Here is a 9,372-nt window from a genome sequence, read left to right on the forward strand (position 1 = left end):
TGTGATGTTCTCCTTCCTGTGTCCAAGTGATCTCATTGTTCAATTCCCACCTATGAGTGAGAATATGTGGTGTTTGGTTTTCTGTTCTTGCCATAGTTTGCTGAGAATGATGGTTTCCAGCTGCATCCATGTCCCTACAAAAGACATGAACTCATCCTTTTTTATGGCTGCATAGTATTCCATGGTGTATATGTGCCACATTTTCTTAATCCAGTCTGTCACTGATGGACATTTGGGTTGATTCCAAGTCTTTGCTATTGTGAATAGTGCTTTGTTTACCTACTTAAGCCTCAGCAATGGCGGGCACCCCTCCGCCAGCCTCGCTGCCACCTTGCAGTTAGATCTCAGACTGCTGGGCTAGCAATGAGGGAGGCTCCCTGGGCGTCGGACCCTCCAGGCCAGGTGTGGGATATAATCTCCTGGTGTGCGTTTGTTAAGACCCTTGGTAAAGCACAGCATTAGGGTGGGAGTTACCCGATTTTCCAAGTGTTGTGTGTCTCAGTTTCCCTTGGCTAGGAAAAGGAATTCCCTTCCCCCTTGTGCTTCCCAGATGAGGCGATGCCTCGCCCTGCTTCAGCTCTGGCTGGTTGGGTTGCACCCGCTGACCAATACTGACTGTTCAACACGCCCCAGTGAGATGAACCCGGTACCTCAGTTGAAAATGCAGAAATCACTGTCTTCTGTGTCGCTCACGCTGGGAGCTGGAGGCTGGAGCTGTTCCTATTGGCCATCTTGGGCACCCCCCGTTTTTTTTAATCCAATTACCAGTTGACAGATATTTGAGTTGTAGTGATTACGATTAAAGCTTCTATGAAGGCTGGTGTAGAGGTATTTATATGAATACATGTTTTTATTTCTTTTGGATAAATATCTAAGAGTGAGAATTACAGGGCTATATGGTACTAGGATGTTTAACCTTATTAGATACTGATAATCTGTTTTCTAAAATGACTGTACCATTTTGCATTTCTACCAGAAATACATGAGAGTTCTAGTTACTTCTCATCTTTTCTAGTATTTTGTTCTGTCAGATTTTTAAGAATAATTTACTCTTTTTTCTTCATTTCGTTCTTTTGGCTATATTATCCTAAATGCATCTTGTAACATTTTCATCAATAAACTGCCATTTTGTTGTTGTTGTTGAATTTATTTTTAATTTCAATAGGTTTTTGGGAAACAGGTGGCATTTGGTTACATGAAAAGGTTTTTTTTTTTTTTTTTGGGCGGGGAACAGAACAATAAACACTTTTATTACACGGGTGAAGACAAAACGAGGATTTATTTGCCTTTCTGGGCCTTGATTTTCCTAAGATAGAACTCCAACTCTTTGCCCTCTAGCACATAGCCACCTGCTCGGCCACACTGTCCCGGCCTGGAAGCAATGCAGGCAAGAAGCTTGCCCTGCTGGAACTGCTCCTCCAGGAGACTGCTGATTTTGGCATTCTTTTTCCTTTCATCATATTTCTTCCTGAATTTTTTTAGATCGTTTTTTGTTTAAAATCTCTTCTTCCTCAGGAGTCAGCTTGGCTCCCTTCTTGCCGCCCAGGGGCAGCACGTGGTGGGACTCGTACCACTGTCGGTACAGTGTGCTGTGGATAAGCACGATGCAATTCTTCACCAGAGTCTTGGTACGGACCAGCTCTTTATTAGATGCATTGTAGACAAGATCGATGATCCTTGTTTTACGAGTACAACACTCTGAGCCCCGGGAGAAATTCCCTACGTCCAGCCTCAGGGCACGGTATTTCTTGTTACCTCACTGCACACGGACTGTGTGGATGCAGCAGGGGCCAATCTTGGTGTTGGCAGCCAGGCGCCCCAACTCATACTTCCCTTTCTTGTGGTAGGGCTTTCTCTTGCCCCCGGTTTTGCGGCACTTATGCCAGTTGTCCCGAGAAATGCCCATCACTAGGCGCTGGCTGGAAAGAATGAATACTTTTTTTTGAGACCGAGTCTCGCTCTGTCGCCCAGGCTGGAGTACAATGGCACGATCTCGGCTCACTGCAAGCTCATCCTCCTGGGTTCACGCAATTCTCGTGCCTCAGCCTCCCGAGTAGCTGGGACTTGCTACAGGTGCCCGCAAACCACACCCGGCTAATTTTTTGTATTTTTAGTAGAGACGGGCTTTCACTGTGTTAGCCAGGACAGTCTCGATCTTCTGATCTCATGATCCACCTGCCTTGGCCTCCCAAAGTGCTGGGATTACAGGCCTAAGCCACCACGCCCGGACATGAATAAGTTCTTTAGTGGCGATTTCTGAGATTTTGGTGCACCCATAACCCAAGCATTGTACACTATATCCAATGTGCCGTCTTCTATGCCTCATCCTTTTTCCCGAGTCCCCAAAGTCCATTGCATCATTTACTTTTTTAGAGCAGCTTTAGGGTGACAGAAAAATTGAGAGGAAGGCATAAAAGATATCCCATTCTTCCTCAACACATGCACAGCTCCTCCATTATCAACATCTCCCACCAAAGGGGTACATTTGTTACACCTGATCAACCTACACAGATACACCATTGTACAAAGTTAATACTTTACATCGAGGTTCACTCTTGGTGTTGTACATTCTATGGGTTTGAATAAATTTAAAGTGATGTGAATTTACCTTTATAGTATCATACAGAGTATGGTAGATAGTATGATATGATCCTAAAGGTCCTTTGGACTCCACCTATTCGTTTCTCTATCCCTCCAATACCTTACCTTAGTCTGTTTTGTGTTGCTATAACAGAATACCTGAAATTGGGTAATTTATCTAAAAAAAAAATGGTTTACTTGGCTCGTGATTCTTGAGACTGGGAAGTCTAAGAAGCATAGCACTAAAATCTGCTCAGTGTCTGGTGAAGGCCTCATGCTACATCATAACATGGCAGAGAAACAGAATAAGTGGATATGCCACAAGGGACCAACCATGGGAGGCAACTTCACTTTAATAACAGCCTGCTTCTGTGGGAACCAATGAAAGCTAATCCAGTCTTGCAAGAAAAAGAACTCACTACAAGAATAGCACCAACCTACTCACAATGGTGGAACCTCCGTGACCTAAGTGCTTCTCATTGGACCCCATCTCTTAAAGATTCTTTAAGAGAACCTCTTAACATTGCCACACTGGGAATCAAAGTTCCAACATGAGTTTTGGTGGGGACACAAACAATGGTGCCCTGAACACCACTGATCTTTGTACTGTCTCCATAGTTCTGCATTTTCTAGAATGCCATATCATTAAAATAATATGGTATGCAACCTTTTCAGATTGGCTTCTTTCACTTAGTAATATGCATTTAAGATTCCTCCATGTTTTTTATGGCTTGATAGCTTATTTCTTCTTAGTGCTGAATAATATTTCATTGTCTGAAGGTATCAGTTTACCCATTTACCTACTGAAGGACATCTTGGTTGTTTCCAAGTTTTGGTAATTATTAATAAAGTGCTATAAACATTGTTGTGCAAGTTACTGTGTGGATATTTTCAACTCTTTTGGATAAATAGCAAGGAGTCTGACTGCTGGATTATATGGCAAGAATAAGTTTAGTTTTGTAGGTGTTTTAGTTCATTTGGGCTTCTGTCACAAAATACTTTAGACTGGGTAGCTTCAAAATAAGAGAAACTCATTTCTCACAGTTCTGGAATCTGTGAAGTCCAAGATCAAGGTGCACACAGATTCAGTATCTGCTGAAGACCCACAGCAGAATTGTGTATTCTTGCTGTATCCTCACATGGTGAAATGGATGAAGGGTTTCTGTTGGGCCTGTTTATAAAGATACTAATCCAATTAATGAGTGTTCCACCTTCATGAACTAAGGCCCATTTCCCAGTGCCATTACCTGGGGGGTTAGGATTTTAACATTTGAATTTTCAGGAGGACACAATCAAATTATAGCAGTAGAAAACTGCCAAACCGTCTTCCAAAGAGGTTTTGCATCCCCACCAGCAATAAATGAGAATTCGTGTTGCTCCACATCCTCATCAGCATTTGGTGTACAACTCTTGACCCCTTACAGCTGCTAATCTGTCCTTCATTTCCCTCCTTTTTTATGTCAATGGAATATCATTATATGAAATATAATGGAATAATAAGTGCAATAACACAGTATGTAACCTTTTGCGATTGACTTTTTTTCACTCAGCATAATTCTCTTAAGATTCATCTGAAAAATAAGAAATGAGACATTATAGATACAGCAAAAGCATGCTTCTCTTCCTTGTGCCTCCGTTCATCCCCAAAAGGGAGTTTGGCTACATTAATAGGTATGTAGTGGTATCTCGTTGTTTACTCTTCAATTCTATGATGACACTGATGTGAAGCATGCTTTTATAGGCTTATTTGCCATCTCTATATCTTCTTTGGTAAGCTGTCTTTTAGGGTCTTTGGCCATTTTAAAAATCAGTATGTGTGTTTTCTTATTGTTGAGTTTTAAGAGTTATTGATATAATTTGGAGAATAGTCTTTTCTAAATATGCCTTTTGCAAATATTTTCTCCTAGTCTGTGGCTTGTCTTTTTATTCTCTTGACAGTGTCTTTGAAAGAGCAGAAGTTTTTATTTTAATGAAGTTCGGCTTATAAATTCTTTCTTTCATAAATCATGGTGCCATTATCATATGTAAAATATTATCACCAAATTCAAGGTCATCTGGATTTTATCCTATGTTATGTTTAGGAGTTTTGTAGTTTTGTGTTATAGTCTGTGATCAATTTTGAGTTAATTTATGTAAAGAGTATACAGTCTGTTTCTAAGTTCATTTTTTGCATGTGTATGTTTAGTTTTTCTGGCACTATTTTTGAAAAGACTTACTTTTCTCCACTGCATAGCCTTTGCTCCTTTGTCAAAGATCAGTTTACTATATTTATGTGAGTCTATTTCTGGGCTCTGTCTTCTGTTCCATTGATCTATTTGTCTGTTCTTTTGCCAATACTACATGGTCTTGATTAATGTAGTTTTATAGTGAGTCTCAAAGTCAGGTAGTGTCAGTCCTCCAACTTTGTTCTCATCCTTCAATATTGTGTTAGGTATTCTGACTCTTTTGCTCTTCATATAAACTTTAAAACCAATTTGCAGATGTGTAAATAACTAGCAGGGGTTTGATTGAGATTGCATTAAATATATAAACCAGGGTGAATAGGACTGACATCTTGACAATATTGAGTCATCCAATCCATGAGCATGGTCTATCTATCCATATATTTAGTTCTTTTTAAATTTCTTGTATCAGAATTTTGTGATTTTCCTCATATAGACTTTGTATATATTTTGTTCAATTTATAACATAATATTCTCAGGTATAAATATTATACCTAAGTATTTCTTAGGTTTATACCTTAAGTATATTTATACCTAAGAATACTATGGTACTCTTAGGTATAAGATATTTGTACCTGGTGGGGGCAGAGCAAGATGGCTGAAGAGGAACAGCTCCAGTCTCCAGCTCCCAGTGCGAGTGACACAGAAGACAGGTGATTTCTGCATTTTCAACTGAGGTACTGGGTTCATCTCACTAGGGAGTGCCGGACAATCGGTGCTAGTCAGCTGCTGCAGCCCGATCAGCCAGAGCTGAAGTGGGGCAACGCATCACCTCACCTGGGTAGGGCAAAGGGGAAGGGAATCCTTTTTCCTAGCCAGGGGAACTGACACACACAACACCTGGAAAATCGGGTAACTTCCACCCCAATACTGCGCTGTACCAAGGGTCTTAGCAAACGGGCACACCAGGAGATTATATCCCACACCTGGCCGGGAGGGTCCCACGCCCGCCCAGGGAGCCTCCCTCATTGCTAGCACAGCAGCCTGCGATCTAACTGCAAGGCAGCAGTGAGGCTGGGGGAGGGGCGCCCGCCATTGCTGAGGCTTAAGTAGGTAAACAAAGCCACTGGGAAGCTCGAACTGGGTGGAGCTCACAGGAGTTCAAGGAGCCCTGCATGTCTCTGTAGATTCTACCTCTGGGGACAGGGCACAGCTAATCAACAACAGCAACAACAACAAACCAGCAGAAACCTCTGCAGATGCAAACGACTCTGTCTGACAGCTTTGAAGAGAGCAGTGGATCTCCCAACACGGAGGTTGAGATCTGAGAACAGACAGACTGCCTGCTCAAGTGGGTCCCTGACCCCTGAGTAGCCTAACTGGGAGACATCCCCCACTGGGGCAGACCCACAGCTCACACCTCACAGGGTGGAATACACCCCTGAGAGGAAGCTTCCAAAGTAAGAATCAGACAAGTACACTCGCTGTTCAGCAATATTCTATCTTCTGCAGCCTCTACTGCTGATACCCAGGCAAACAGGGTCTGGAGTGGACCTCAAGCAATCTCCAACAGACCTACAGCTGAGGGTCCTGACTGTTAGAAGGACACCCACACCAAAACCCCATCAGTACGTCACCATCATCAAAGACTAGAGGCAGATAAAATCACAAAGATGGGGAAAAAGCAGGACAGAAAAGCTGGAAATTCAAAAAATAAGAGCGCATCTCCCCCTCCAAAGGAATGCAGCTCATCGCCAGCAATGGATCAAAGCTGGACGGAGAATGACTTTGATGAGATGAGAGAAGAAGGCTTCAGTCCATCAAACTTCTCAGAGCTAAAGAAGGAATTACGTACCCAGTGCAAAGAAACTAAAAATCTTGAAAAAAGAGTGGAATAATTGATACCCAGAATAATTAATGCAGAGAAGGCCATAAATGAACTGACAGAGATGAAAACCATGACACAAGAAATACGTGACAAATGCACAAGCTTCAGTAACCGACTCGATCAACTGGAAGAAAGAGTATCAGCGATTGAGAATCAAATGAATGAAATGAAGCGAGAAGAGAAATCTAAAGAAAAAAGAAGAAAAAGAAATGAACAAAGCCTGCAAGAAGTATGGGATTATGTAAAAAGACCAAATCTACGTCTGATTGGAGTGCCTGAAAGTGAGGGGGAACCAAGTTGGAAACACTCTGCAGGATGTCATCCAGGAGAACTTCCCCAACCTAGTAGGGCAGGCCAGCATTCAAATTCAGGAAATACGGAGAATGCCACAAAGATACTCCTCGAGAAGCGTGACTCCAAGACACATAATTGCCAGATTCACTAAAGTTGAAATGAAGGAAAAAGTCTTAAGGGCAGCCAGAGAGAGAAAGGTCAGGTTACTCACAAAGGGAAGCCCATCAGACTAACAGCAGATCTCTCGGCAGAAACTCTACAAGCCAGAAGAGAGTGGGGGCCATTTTCAACATTCTTAAAGAAAATAATTTTCAACCCAGAATTTAATAACCAGCCAAACTAAGTTTCATATGTGAAGGAGAAATAAAATTCTTTACAGATAAGCAAATGCTTAGAGATTTTGTCACCACCAGGCCTGTCTTACAAGAGACCCTGAAGGAAGCCCTAAACATGGAAAGGAACAACCGGTACCAGCAATTGCAAAAACATGCCAAAATGTAAATATCATAGAGGCTAGGAAGAAACTGCATCAACTAACGAGCAAAATAACCACTTAATATCATAATGGCAGGATCAAGTTCACACATAACAATATTAATCTTAAATGTAAATGGACTAAATGGTCCAATTAAAAGACACAGGCTGGCAAACTGGATAAAGAGTCAGCACCCATCAGTTTGCTGTATTCAGGCGACCCTCTCACATGCAGAGACATACATAGGCTCAAAATAAAGGGATGGAGGAAGATCTACCAAGCAAATGGAGAACAAGAAAATGCAGGGGTTGCAATCCTAGTCTCTGATAAAACAGACTTTAAACCATCAAAGATCAAAAGAGACAAAGAAGGCCATTACATAATGGTAAAGGGATCAATTCAACAGGAAGAGCTAACTATCCTAAATATATATGCACCCAATACAGGAGCACCCAGATTCATAAAGCAAGTCCTTAGAGACTTAGACTCCCATACAATAATAATGGGAGACTTCAACACCCCACTGTCAACATTAGACAGATCAACGAGACAGAAAGTTAACAAGGATATCCACGAATTGAACTCATCTCTGCAGCAAGCAGACCTAATAGACATGTACAGAACTCTCCACCCCAAATCAACAGAATATACATTCTTCTCAGCAGCACATCACACTTTTTCCAAAATTGACCACATAATTGGAAGTAAAGCACTCCTCAGCAAATGTACAGGGACAGAAATTATAACAAACTGTCTCTCAGATCACAGTGCAATCAAACTAGAACTCAGGACTAAGAAACTTAATCAAAACCACTCAACTACATGGAAACTGAATAACCTGCTCCTGAATGACTACTGGGTACATAACGAAATGAAGGCAGAAATAAAGATGTTCTTTGAAACCAATGAGAACAAAGATACAACATATCAGAATCTCTGGGGCACATTTAAAGCAATGTGTAGAGGGAAATTTATAGCACTAAATGCCCACAAGAGAAAGCTGGAAAGATCTAAAATGGACAATCTAACAAAGAACTAGAGAAGCAAGAGCAAACACATTCAAAAGCTAGCAGAAGGCAAGAAATAACTAAGATCAGAGCAGAACTGAAGGAGATAGAGACACAAAAAACCCTCGAAAAAATCAAGGAATCCAGCAGTCGGTTTTTTGAAAAGATCAACAAAATTGATAGACCGCTAGCAAGACTAATAAAGACGAAGAGGGAGAAGAATCAAACAGATGCAATAAAAAAATGATAAAGGGGATATTACCACCGACCCCACAAAATACAAACTACCATCAGAGAATACTATAAACATCTCTACGCAAATCAACTAGAAAATCTAGAAGAAATGGATAATTTCCTGGACACTTACACTCTCCCAAGACTAAACAAGGAAGAAGCTGAATCTCTGAATAGACCAATAGCAGGCTCTGAAATTGAGGCAATAATTAATAGGCTACCAACCACAAAAAGGCCAGGACCAGATGGATTCACAGCTGAATTCTACCAGAGGTACAAGGAGGAGCTGGTACCATTCCTTCTGAAACTATTCCAATCAATTGAAAAAGAGGGAATCCTCCCTAACTCATTTTATGAGGCCAGCATCATCCTGATACCAAAGCCTGGCAGAGACACAACAAAAAAAGAGAATTTTAGACCAATATCTCTGATGAACATCGATGCAAAAATTCTCAATAAAATACTGGCAAACCGGATTCAGCAGCACATCAAAAAGCTTATCCACTATGATCAAGTGGGCTTCATCCCTGGGATGCAAGGCTGGCTCAACATATGCAAATCAATAAACATAATCCAGCATATAAACAGAACCAAAGATGAAAACCACATGATTATCTCAATAGATGCAGAAAAGTCCTTTGACAAAATTCAACAGCCCTTCATGCTAAAAACGCTCAATAAATTTGGTATTCATGGAATGTACCTCAAAATAGTAAGAGCTATTTATGACAA

The 9,372-nt window shown here is 41.2% G+C and overlaps 1 pseudogene; it reads right to left on the reverse strand.

Moving 5' to 3' along the window:
* Positions 1-1,225: 1,225 nt before the first annotated feature.
* Positions 1,226-1,906, reverse strand: LOC111524424 (annotated as a pseudogene).
* Positions 1,907-9,372: the final 7,466 nt, after the last annotated feature.

This window comes from Piliocolobus tephrosceles, chromosome 17, assembly GCF_002776525.5.
Source record: "Piliocolobus tephrosceles isolate RC106 chromosome 17, ASM277652v3, whole genome shotgun sequence".
Classification (NCBI taxonomy): domain Eukaryota; kingdom Metazoa; phylum Chordata; class Mammalia; order Primates; family Cercopithecidae; genus Piliocolobus; species Piliocolobus tephrosceles.